The 13,843-nt window shown below is 37.6% G+C and overlaps 1 long non-coding RNA gene across 1 annotated transcript in view; it reads right to left on the bottom strand.

Annotated features, from left to right (window-relative positions):
• LOC138318715 (uncharacterized) overlaps nucleotides 1-13,843 on the bottom strand; it is a 40,940-nt gene that overhangs the window by 8,997 nt on the left and 18,100 nt on the right. The gene's annotated exons all lie outside the window — the stretch shown is intronic.

Below are 13,843 nucleotides of genomic sequence, written 5' to 3'. Positions count from 1 at the left end.
GATTTTGAGATCAAATCTGTAGTGGAATCTCATTTTCACTGTACATCACTTCTTCACCATTGAAATATTTAGTCATTTGACTTGCACATCTTCGAAATACTAAAAAGTATTTTGTTCGCCAATGTAGTGCTCCAAGAAGTTTGTTAAAGACATTCTTTTATGAAAATGGTTTCAGAAACCGTCCAAACAACCTTTTTGAACACATAGCTGGGTTATATATACGATATATACCAGGATTCGTGGTCCGAAATGGCTCGTACCTAATAATCATTGGGTAACATCTGTAAGCTGAATGATGGGATTAACCCAGCCCGTTTATACATACCGCAAGATTAACACAGCCACACAACATGTTAAATATTTGTTCGATATACTGATTTCTGTGGAGATTGTGTGACAGTAATTTTACAAAGATCTGTTTTGTCACGACCGTGGGATGAGGATACGTTACTGGAACTACAATATAGGTCACGTGATTTACATGAATGAAATAGGATTACGGAGTCAGGAGTTATGTATAGGTCACAGGAGCACGAGAAACTGCAACAAATTGCTTGATTGGGCGTAGGCTGGTGTGAAATAAAACGCTCAAAAAGAATTCTGGTCAGTCCTTAGAGGTGAATATTAATAATTGAATCTTACGGATCCCGATTGCTTCCATGCTCTCTGTGGCAGATTTAACTAAAACAACTTACATTTACACGTTTGTTCACGAATAGACTCCCGTGGTCAAGATTGTATATACATGAAGGGTTAGTTAAATTAATCAACAGTACAAATCAATATGAGAGGTATTGCAAGAAAGTATATAGTCTATGACATTTGCCCCGAACGAAAATATTTCAAGGGATTGTATTATTTTGATAAACTAGCGTATATTTGGCTAGCTATTCATCGAAAAAAGAAGTACTGGCCACCTCTACTCAAACACATTGTACATGTAGTTGGTTATTTCTATTAGATGCTCTGCAATAAATTCAAATTAAGCTGAAAAAGAGTAAGAACTGCAAAACCTAATTATATCTGCAGTATTTGTCGGGAATGTAATGTACAGCTCCTTCTGTCAATGCTACTAGCGTTTCCCCATAACATAAGTAGCAGCGTCATCATGCATTACATAATACGTTTATCACAATTGAAATGAAAAACGAAGTTAGTAAGACCAATTTGAAATGTCAGCACGCATCCGTATTGCCATGCAATATGTAATTCTATTTGATAAACATATTGCAGTCGTAATGGAAGTGACGAGATTTGAAATGGTGTTGCTATGACAACAAAATAGCTTTACAACTAGAATCAGATGTTTAACATTAAAATCCTCTTAGATAAGGTTTTGTGTACAGGACACGTGTTCGTAGTAGTGTAGTCGTTTTCGGTGGGCATGAACTTTTTTTACGTTGTCACAAAGTTAATTCTAGTGTTCTGATGTCATAAGCTTGTCCCTGTGTTTTGATGTCATTAGTTCGTCTTGTGTTTTGATGTCATTAGTTCGTCTTGTGTTTTGATGTCATTAGTTCGTCTTTGTATTTTGATGCCATTAGTTCGAACCTGTGTTTTGATGTTAAAAGTTCGAACCTGCGTATTGATGTCAAAAGTTCGAACCTGCGTTTTGATGTCATAAGTTCATCCCTGTGTTTTGATGTCAAAAGTTCTTAACTAGCTCGTCCCAGTATTCTTATCTTATTCTATCAAAACAACAAGTCCGTACTTATGTCCGTATATCACCATTCCGCCTCAATTTTCAGATGTCACAAGCTCGTCCCAGTGTCCATGGAATAACACCATCTCGCCTCAATGTTCAAATGTGACAAGTTCGCCCCAGTGTCCATATATCTCCATCTTCCCTTCAATGTCCCGATGTCACAAGTTCGCCCTAGTGTCCTTGTATCACCATCTCGCCCCAATGTTCTAATGCTACAAGCTCGTCTCGGTGCTTTGATGTCAAATCTAATCCTGGTTTCTAGAATCTTGACTATATATAAAGTTTTTATATCACAAACTTCTCCCGTATATAGAACGATTAAATACCACTTCAGTACACTGTAACACTGTTGTCAATCTGTCACCTATTTCTCATAACACTGGCTTTTGTCTCAGCCGCCTTGAAATAGAGCCATTACAAACTGACACAGAACATTGGTCTAGTGGTTAAAATATCATAGTTGAGCGGATATACACTTCCAGTGAGTATGTATGAACTGCTATGTCACATACACTGTACTTACACCAGTACCTAAATATGTCAGCCTTTGTGACAAAATATAAGATGAGACAAAACAACAACATTCCATACACTTGTAAACCTCTTATTAGGAAACCTTAAAAAATCTAGTGGTTCAAGGATATTTTGTTAAGCAACACATTCTTTCTGCCAGGAAATTATATCTAATATAGACCAAGGCAAAACAATAGAACAATTCTTTTAGTGCACTGAGGTCAATCTTTCACCTATTTTTTATATTGGAATCTATAATAAATGCGGATATGCAATATGATCATCGAAGTAGCATCGCAATCCGGAAGTACAAATCAGCACCGGAAGTACAATTTAGTACGTATTGGTAACAATTAGCTTGTTATCAGTGATAGGTACTTCCGACCAGCGCATTGTTTTAATGCATAATTGTCCAATTAGCGATATTCACGCCCCTTCGACGGCCCCATTGGAATCCACCAAAAATGAAATATGTGTTAAAGCGGATATTGGTCAGGTCAGCAGTGTCAATTAAATCGTTGACGTTGCGTCGTCACAATCACTCTAATTTCAATATTCTATATATACAGACATACAGAAAAAAGAAAGGCAAATCTGATAAACTTTCCTAAAGCACACGATATTTTGTTCCTCACAGTTTCACCATTATGTAGTGTTGTTCCAACAACTCTAAGTTTAAGTTATAGAGAGAAATGTTTTTGTTAATTATCACACTTCTGCCCACAAACAAATTAGGTGAAAATGAAACATCCCGGCCGTCGAAAGGATAGTCTTGTCTGTTTCCAAACAGCTATAGATCCAAAATATCTTCGTGAAATGAATAACATGTAGTCAATAAATAGCCTTAAATCGAAATCAGCGTTTAAACAAGCAACAGCGTTGACTTGAAATAAAAAGTTGCTCAGCATGTAGTGAAATGCTCAAAAACGATAAAATAATTCTAAATCGCCACGAATTGTCCTGTCATCGAACGGTCTATCAAAATGCATATGACTTTCAGTATTTCATATGGTCATAGTTATTTTTCTAATTTTCATCCTTTCAAGAGAATATATATTCGTATAGGAGAGATTATGTGAAGGGTTTCTTAATCTAAATTCACAGGGACACTGTTAAGTGAAAATACCAGATTGCACTTTGATTAAGCACTCTTCACTCCAAAAACATCGGTACGGCACCTTCTAGGATATCACTGTCCGAGGACTGGTCAGTATTGGAGTGACCCTTTCCAAATTGACCACCGTAGTTTACCAAAGTGGAAAAAACCATTGAAGGTACTTCACTAAGATTTTCGGCTAATCAAAGAACCAACAAGAAAAAACCCACTTCTCCGTCTTGTTAGGGATTTCTTAAGGATTAATTAAAGCCTTAGTTTTAATATCCTTCTCGCTGATTGAAAAAGTGAGACATAGAAAGGACATGAAAAGGATGCACAAATTGGTAACAATTAGAATGAGCCTTTAGCGACCGCACGGAATGAACTGCTGTCAGATATTCTCGGCTTTGAGTAGGACGGAAACGCCCCTTCACCCACAATCCTAAGCACGAGGTGGTTTCGATGACGTCACACTAGTACCGCAGCTTTGAAGATTTTCTCAGTTATAAATTAAAAATAGCAATATATATATACATACAAGAGTCCTATATGAAGAACTGGTGTGACCATGTGTCACTGTAACATAGTACATATACTTATATAAGTAGTACCCCGACCCCACCACCTCTTGACATGGCGTAGCGAACACGAAGCTACCAGGAGTTGCATCAGTATGTGTATGACCTTTGCCGACGTTTTAACACCCATACATCTGTACAAACAGTGTGTGGATGCTGACAGGCATACCTGTGACATGTGACCTTGACCCCTGCGACACCTGTTGCAGCACCATTACAAATACGTTCATGCTTTTGTTAATCGCAATATACTTCGTATGGTAAACATTATACATTCTACAAGTCTTGCTTACGTATATCGCATCTTAAAGTGTAATTATCTGGTTTTAAACATTGATTTTATTGCTTTTCATTTCATTTTACCATGTTATCAAAACGAAGAAACATACAACGTTGCCACGTGTCCGTTTCGATTTACAAACAAAAATAAAAACTAGGATAATATTTTTGACTAACAGAAAGTAGAAACAATGTACAAATACTTGGCATAGTTTCAAGAGATATACCAGCTTTTAATTCAACAAGATTTATTGCCTTCTGTACATGTCATCTATACACATACACATTAAACAATATTTCTACAGAGTCTCGCTAACAGTGCACTGGCGTTGATTAAATAGATACCAAACAAAGGATTAGAACATAGCAGAAATAAACTCCTTCAGAATAAAATGAACATTTCAGGTAATGGTTCATTATTATGACGCTGAAGTGCCGAAATAACAGAAAGAATTTTACAAAAGACTAGGAGAACATAAACAGATTTACAAGGAAATGTCAATGATACCAAGGGCCAAAGGGTATCAAAATCAAGACAATAAGTTGTACAGAAAAAGAAATGGGATAGAAAACAGAAATTATACAGCATTGACAGAAGGTTTATCATCCAAAGTAATGCCAATATACAATAATCATTACATAATCTCCCAGTACTATGATGTCTGTGAGTCGACCACAGCTTTGTATCTCCAGAGAGATAAAACAGCGTACGATACCTGGAATCCCTATTTACTTATCAGAGTAAATATTGTTTACTAATACTCCCCTTTGTTTGTTACCGATCCGATGAGTTCAGTACCAGGCCTGTTACAAAGGCCTTGCATGCTTTCTCGGTGCATACAATAGGTTTTATCGAGGCAGGGAAAAGGCCAAACGCTATCAACATTAGATCAATATAACGCTGGAAGCAGCCAAACGGTATTGTTCGTCAGGTAGTGAGTTCTGCCGACCAGGTACGATATAAAGACTCTATCAAAACAGTTATACCTTATATGTTTGGTTTAGGAGAAAAATGCATCGATCGGATAGAATACTGGATGGCAGTGTATATACCGTCAGTCATAACACGGAGACAAAAATCACTAAAATCCTTTAAAAGTTACAGTTAATTTGATTGGCTCAGCAGTCAAGCGATCTGCACACGTGACCATGGACAATGGCGGCACAGCGTGTCACTCGGAACACGATCTGGGAGTTTAATCTCGATTGTCCATAACTGTTTCAGTGAATCGGCTTTTAACCACTCAGACATAAACAGCAACATATCGTTAAACTAGCGTTATATCGGCAAAAGTGACTTTTCGTGGTGCAAGAAGACGTCGGTATAACCAAATGGACCAGGCCGTTTAGGTGATATTATATATGATAAGCGCGTTAAAACCATTTTCCGTTTCTCACGTGCAAAGTATGCATCTTTGATTATGCCATTTAACCTTGTGTTCGCGGATCAGTTACGGCATTCATTAAGCCATGCTCTGTTATATAGTCTTTACTCCGGTATAATCTAGTGGAAATGTGTTGTTTGGGATATTTTTGCTAACAAAAAACTACAAAATGATTTCTACGCATACTCATTATATTCTGTCAATATTTGCGACCATTGAAATGGCAAACGTTTGTATAATTTACAACTTACTAATTATGCAGGATTCCGAGACTCTGACAGTTTTTGCATTCGATATATGAGATTGTCATACTTCATATCTAAAAATGGTTGATTGCGCAACTTTTACGTAAATTGGCGATGGAGATCACGTTTACGTGAGATACTGAGTTATTCCATAACTGCATAAATCATAATAGGTTCGTGGTGTCTGTTTTAGAGCACTTACTCGAGCTGAGTACCAGTGTGAGTGATTACGAGTACTCGAACAGGTGATATAACGAGGGTAAGTGTCATAATGAAGTTATGGCGTAAGGTCCTTTCTGTTAACTTCTCGTGCTAAGTACTAGAAATCAGCCACAGCTTGGCGGGCTGGCTGATGAGAATTACTCGCCACGTGACTCGAGTGGTCTCGCTATTTGGTGTTCGTGGTACTTGACTCGAGAGTTGCGAACCTCAGCCTCTTCACTTCAGCATCCTCAGCCACAAGAACTCTCTCACTTTCATGTTAGAATGGGACCTCCCAAAACTGCCCTTCAGCCTTGTTACATGCCAATCAAATAAACGACGACGTTTATATCAACGTCAGAGTAAGATTTCACTGTGCAGTTTGAACCATACACAAGAAATTAAAGGCACGAATGCTGAAAAATTTTACAAGAAATATGTTAATATAAACGTTTATGTATCGTGGTTAGTCATTTTTGTGCACATTATTCACCGGATTGTATTTAGTTAGCGTTATATTTTAGGCAATATGATCAAAGTTAAAACTAGAGAAATATAACAAGGATTCTGAATAGTTCTGTAAGCTTTGCATCAAGAGTTCTGAAGTCATCGAAACAAACACAAAAGTTTTTATTTCTGTATAACAGCGCATTTTTAATTGAATCATATAACAATATACTTTTTTTTCTGTTTTTTTTTAATAATTTTCTTTTAATGTATGCTTTGCAGTTTGATTTCGATGGAATCTTAATACTATAGAAATAATGAATGATTCTGTAGTTAACCAGTTGGCATTCATTGTAAGAAATGCAACAGAATGTCATATAATGAAAATAATACCGCAAGGTTATCAAGCTTAGCACAACATATTTTAAACATTTACAAAAACTGGACTGCTTATGATCAATTCTGTTACGAAAACTACCCTTTTCTACGCGAATTAATGCGTTTGATAGTAGCTCGAGCATAATCAACAATGTAGTACATTTGTCAACCAATGAAACGTCTTTGTTGCTATAGATTAGATAAAACACATTATCCTCCATGCGTCTGTACACACGCAAGCTTGTTGTGTAGTAAAGGTAGTAAAGTTTGCCAGCACGCGCTCAAACGGGCCGATGCCTGGAGTCTGTGGAGGCTTCTTGGTGCACTTGCGTAGTACAACAAATTGCTTGCCTGCAAAACTCTAGAAAACATGGGGCCTGACATTAGGCAGATGGTAAGTTGTACGCTGGCTGATTGAGCGACCATGGGAAATACCGCTCAAGGAGACCCTATTTCCTGTCACCGGGTCTACAAATACTGACACATGGGGGACCGCACGTGCAACCATTGCAGACGCGGCGCACGAGTTTAGCATTTATCTATACAACAATCACATGTATACTAATAGTTTTATGGGTTGTATATGGATTGTGTGCCCTATATTTTTACCGTTGTTCTAATTCAACCCATTCATGACACTAACCGGAAGTGAATTATGGTATCATGACGCGCGTGATTCCCGCTACGTAACGGAATCTTGAGGTGATTTAAGTAGAACACAACATGTTTTCTATTCGTTGACACATTCCCGACAGCGTCGTGTTGATAGGTTCCAAACCGGCTTAACATTATTTTTCTCTGGACGCCCAAATTGCGATTTCTTGCAGGTTGACACTCTCGCGAGAGTAGAGGTTAAACCTTGAGAGTTTTATCGGCACGCGCTAATGTCCGAGTGCGCGTCACTGTGTTCAATATGTTCGTCCTTGATATAATCTTAAATCTTTCCACCATATTTACATCATCACAAGAGTACCGCTCTAGTAGAGATAGCTCACATCAATCTCTTGCTTTCCATATCGGCACTGGACCGATTGACAATACCAATTTGTTTCTTTAAGGGAGACCTATGTTTAGAACGTCATAACACATTGCTGTTATATAGAAGTGTCATTGTCCATGATTTCTATCGCCGTGTATGAAGTGTGATGTTAATATTTCATTAGTTGTGAATTATTTGTTTGTGTCTGGCTAAGTTTAATTGGGAATTGGCTCCGAGATGTATACCGTCACGGTTCGTTAACCATAACTGCTGAGGCTGACTAGAGGACTATTTCCTACAATATTCATACTCATCTATCTTCTTGACGCTCGCCGACTAATTCTCCTGATAGCTTTAGATAAAGACCAAGATAACTACAAGATATGGGGGCCTGGATGTGTTTTTAATGAGGTGAAGTGTGTCCCCCTCTACAAGCTCCGTTTTCAGCGATCCGAGCTAATTTTACCACATACCGACATGTTTCCTATGTGTATACCTCATTGTTTTCTGTGGTACATCGACCTCTACCCAGAGACAATGGCTCCCGTACGTTCTCTGTTGAGCTCTGGAAGCGTGGCTCTTCCTTGTGACCTTCCCGGCAGAGTCCTGATCAATTCACTTCCGGAACAGCTCTAGAACATTTAATGGTGTATACCTATCCGAACAAAGACATATTCACACAGCCTATTTAACTCGCGCGCCAGGCGTAATATAATATATCGACTTATATAAAAATAAAATGTGAACGGTCTTTTTTTCTGAAAGGTATACGATTAATTTGAATAACAGTTTGGTAAGTCTTGATGAAACATTTTCTCAAAAGCTTTCAAGCAATGTTGAGATAATAGTAATTTAGGTTGGCTGAAATCTGCCTTGTAACCACATAACGCTTTAATTAATATAGGTTTTTTTTAACTTAACATATAACGAAAATGAATTTATTATTAATGAAACTCAAAAATACATTCTTGATACAAAAAGATTTTAATCTCTCTCTCTCTCTCTCTCTCTCTCTCTCTGTCATTCTCTCTCTCTCTCTCTCTCTCTCTCTCTCTCTCTCTCTCTTTTTCTCTCTCTCTCTATCCGTCATGGAGTTTGTATGAAAAAATGGAAATGTAACCACATAACGCTTTAATTAATATAGGTTTTTTTCCCTCTAATTTTGCTATAAAGTAATGAATGGTGAACGGGATAGCACGATAGGTACATATAGACGTTATAATCAGTAAAATCTATACGAGAATCGATATTCGTCAAACACAAATACAAATTGCATTTGACAGTTTAATATCTATTCGGTGATATATTAAGATCCAGTATACAGGATTGCTGATTTACGGTATTGCAACCGCAGAAGCAGAAATATTTTTGAAGAAATATAATTGTTATAGAAACGCCAAAATGGCGCCATAGACTACACCTAAAGTACACATTTGATAGCTGAACCGGGACAGCCATATGAATGTCGAAATATATGCACAAAACATACACTATCCCCTAAACTAGATACAAATGTGTCTGGAGAGAAATATGAAACATATTATCTAGTAATGTTTTGACGCATGTCAAAGCTGTTGACCCATTGTGATCCGACGTTTTCTCAGCAATGCCCGAAAGACGACCACAAACCCTTCAACGCGAAAGGCTAATGCGTTTTGACGTTTTGAAAGTTTTAAGTTAATACTCAAATCAGTATAAAGCTAAGTTTGCTTTTTTACTGGGAAGAGTTGAAGAGTAACACATCAGGAAGTATTAGGACGGGGGGTTTAAGGGGAAGCGAAACAGATGGTCTGCTAAACTGACCAGGATATTCTACTACTGCCAGAAACACAGATATATGAAATAATGTATCATTTTTTTATTTTTGAACTTGGACGCGTAATTACTTTTCCATGTTAACAGAGAGGGATATTTTTTTCTGCAACCTGGCCAGTCCCATATGTTCGTGCTATAGACAACCGACCAATCAAAAAGTCATCAAATGTACGTTTTCTTGCACCAATCTCCCAAAAATGTTTACCCGACCCGCGCGCACCCCTCGCGCGGGACAGTCCACATCTGCCACTAGTGTGATCGACTAAGCTTGAGCATTTTCCTGACATATGTTTGAACTTTCATGTACTGTAGGAAATGTTTACTTCTCCTTCAAAGTGGAGCGAGGAGACTTTGCATGGTTGACATGGTAACGCTTTTCTGCGTTAACTAAGCGACCTAATGTCACAGTCGAAGGCCGCTTAGGTTACATTTGTATATAAAACATACATCACCCCATGGCTGCTATAGTGTAAAGAATCAAAGCGCCCTAATGTGACGTTCCTAATCCAAGTCTCCACGAGCACAAACATATAAACCAATTATATTATACAAGTAAACGTTTCTCCACTCATTTTATTCCGTACACTCACAAATTTAGGAACGACAAAAAGAAAATGAAAACACTCTAGTAAGTTAATAGATTAATTGTGTCCATATGTCTCTGGCATTATTCAGGTTTTTCCTGTTTGCCGTTTGCGTTTGTAGAGAAACTTTCTATGGTGACCGACTTAACTTGTGTTTTAAGGAATATGATTTAACACTCCCGTGCATTTGCTCATATATATGGCATTTTTCCTTCGCTTCGAACTGTCTTTTCAGTTTAGTAAATATTATTATGGAATTAATGAGAAAGTTATGTTGGAGTAAGCTTGGCTTTTCCCGGTCCATTTAGGAACTATAAAGGATAAAAAAAAAATCCGTTTCAATCTTCACAATGATAACATGATGTTTTATCAAATTATTGTCGACATTTTTGTTGTTAATATGAGTTGTTTACTGTTACCAGGTGTTGTCGATGGTAGCCATAGTTGGTCAACGCGGACAACCGTAACTGCTAACCGAGAAATATGTCATGGCAACGCTGGAACCGACTGGGTTTTAATATTGATCTACTAAAAACTGCAAAGACCCTACGTTTACTACAGGAACCCTGTCACACTATACCTGGTAGTCACACCAAACATACATCTACAGTATAGATCTATGAATATACTTTACAAAAGCTCGTTCAATAATGACCCCAATATGCGAGTATGAAGCTAGCTTGTTGTGACGAGCTGCCTCGACTGATACATCGTTTTATAAACAGGCTCAAACCACAAGATGTAAGGCAACGAACCTTTGTTAGATAATGATTTCACATAACAAGCGTTATCTCACAACAATATAACACAGCAACATGGCGCAATGGCTGTGGGCTAAATTAATTTGCAATGATTCCGTCCACCGATGACATGGTATCACAGAATATCTAACAACCATGTTACCATGTTCAGGTGCGTGTCACTCGAAGTGTGGGTACTGTGTATGTATGGGTAAAATATATGTGTGGGTACTATGTGTGGGTGCAGTGTATGTGTGAGTACTATGTATGTGTGGGTACTGTAGATACTGTGTATGTGTGGGTACAGTATATGTGTAGGTACTATGTAAGGGTACTGTGTATGAGTGGGTACAGTGTATGAGTGGGTATAGTATATCTTTGGGTACTATGTATGTGTGGGTACTATGTATGTGAGGATACTGTGTATGTATGGGTACTGTGTACGTGTGGGTGCAGTGTATGTGTGGGTACTATGTTTGTGTGGGCACTGTGTATGTGTAGGTACTGTGTGTGGGTACAGTATATCTGTGGGTACTGTGTGTGGGTACAGTATATGTGTGGGTACTATGTATGTGTAGGTACTATGTATGTGAGGGTACTGTGTATGTATGGGTTCTGTGTATGTGTAGGTACTATGTGTGGGTACAGTATATGTGTGGGTGCAGTGTAAGAGTGGGTACTATGTATGTGAGGGTACTGTGTATGAGTGAGTACTGTGTGTGGGTACAGTATATTTGTGGGTGCAGTGTATGAGTGGGTACTATGTATGTGTGGGTACTGTGTATTTGGGTTTGATTTATTTTGATTTAAACATATTTTATTGCAAAATGTGCAATGGGATTGGGCACAAGTTATACAACTTATATAAAGCCCGTTCCCAAAAATAATAAAACATTCAAATTACAGACAAGATGGCATTTACAAGAGAATATATACATAATATATAAAGTTGTATTTGAGATAGAGAGAGAGGGAGAGAGTGAGGGAAGAACGTATTTGGGTACTGTGTATGATTGGGTACTGTGTATGTATGAAATATTGTGTGATTACTGTGTTTGGGTAATATGTGTCGGAAAGGAAAATCGGAGGATGGAGGGGGTTAAAATCGAGGTAAGGTGCAGACATCTGACTATTATATTAGGCATAATTGTTTGGCAATTGTCTTAGTTTCGTATGGAATCGGGAAACATAGACCACTAATCCAGTGCATACTCCACATGCGATTCAACTCAAACAATGAAACCGAGACCAGTGTTCTTTATATATATATACCTGGTATATATACCTGGTAGAACGAGAATGAATTACATAGCATCGAGAATCAATTACATCAGTAGGTTATCTAGACTATAAAATGAAAATAACTGAGTTAATATCCATAAGCAGCTTTGTTTCACCGAGAAGGCGTATGGATTTTCAATGACCGATTTTTGCTACGTTCATGGCTAATATTTAACTAAATACGAATTTGTCAGTCATTGGTGGTGACGATAGAACATGGATGATATATGTCGTCTGCCCTCCCGTTACACAATCCGCCGCAATGGTGATTGAATGGTCCCCAGATCAGTCGATAGTGTAGATCCCCAGTCATTCCACAACACCTCGTTACGTTTTACGACGCGACAATGTCTGAAAACTAATCCCCTCCCTATTATCGCCACACGATTTCCACTTTTTAATCATCATTGTCTTTGGAGATAATAGCATATTAGAAAACTTTGAAATAAAAATCGATAGGTTTTATAAGGGTATTACCGAGGAGACGTCTAAGGCAGTACTGTTTCGCGGTATAGTTCAATGTCGCTATCTGAATTTCTCACTTCTTTCCAAAATATAACTTTTAGAAACATTTTAGTTTTCTTCTATTCTATTTTTCCCTTTCGTGGTGTAACAAGTTCCATCCCACGTCGTGTCGATGCAAGTCATTCTGTTTCACTCCCCGTTCATGTCTCACATCGTTCTGTTTCACGCTTTGGCCGTGTATTACGCGGTTTTGTTTCCCTTTTGTCATTCTGTTTTACTTATTTGTCATGACGTACGCCGTTCTGTTATTTGTCATGACGTACGACGTTTTGTTTTACTTATTTGTAATGACGTACGCCGTTCTGTTTTACTTATTACATATTACATTATTGAATGTAGATTATAAAATCGCTTCATCTTGTATAGCTAACAGAATTAAAAAAGTTCTAGTTGATATCATTAGCCCAAGTCAGTCAGGCTTTGTCAAAGGTCGGTATATAGGAGAATGCACAAGAATTATAAGTGACATAATTGAAAAGACAGAAGAGAATAATCAAGCAGGTATTTTATTAATATTAAATTTTGAAAAAGCTTTCGATTCTATTGAGTGGGCATTCATAGAAAGATGTTTGCGATTTTTTGGTTTTAGTGATTTTATTTTAAATTGTTTTAAATCTTTATATTCAAATATTTCAGCCTCTGTAGAAAACAATGGTCACCTCTCCAACTCTTTTCAAGTTACACGCGGAGTACGACAGGGTGATCCTTTGTCTCCATACCTTTTTATTATATGTATTGAATTACTTAGTGCAGCAATTAAATTTGAACCCGATGTAAAAGGGATAATTATTAATAAATCTGAATATCTTATCAGTCAAAACGCTGGCGACTCCACACTGATACTTGATGATGATGCAAGATCCTTAGCAAAATCACTATATTTTATCGACATCTATGGAGAGTGTTCTGGTCTTAAAACTAATTTTGATAAATCACAGGCTGTATGGATTGGGGTGAAACGGGGCTGCGGGGAGGAAATTGAAACAGAACATAATCTTTCATGGAATCATCAAGGGAAATTCAAACTTTTAGGGGTCAAATATGATTTATCAAAAGAAAACATTTATGAAGAGAATTTTACTGACAAATTGA

The sequence above is a fragment of the Argopecten irradians genome, chromosome 3 (genome assembly GCF_041381155.1).
Source record: "Argopecten irradians isolate NY chromosome 3, Ai_NY, whole genome shotgun sequence".
NCBI classification, from domain to species: domain Eukaryota; kingdom Metazoa; phylum Mollusca; class Bivalvia; order Pectinida; family Pectinidae; genus Argopecten; species Argopecten irradians.
The sequence above is the reverse complement of the archived record's forward strand: the minus strand, read 5'-3'. Positions and strand labels throughout refer to the sequence as shown.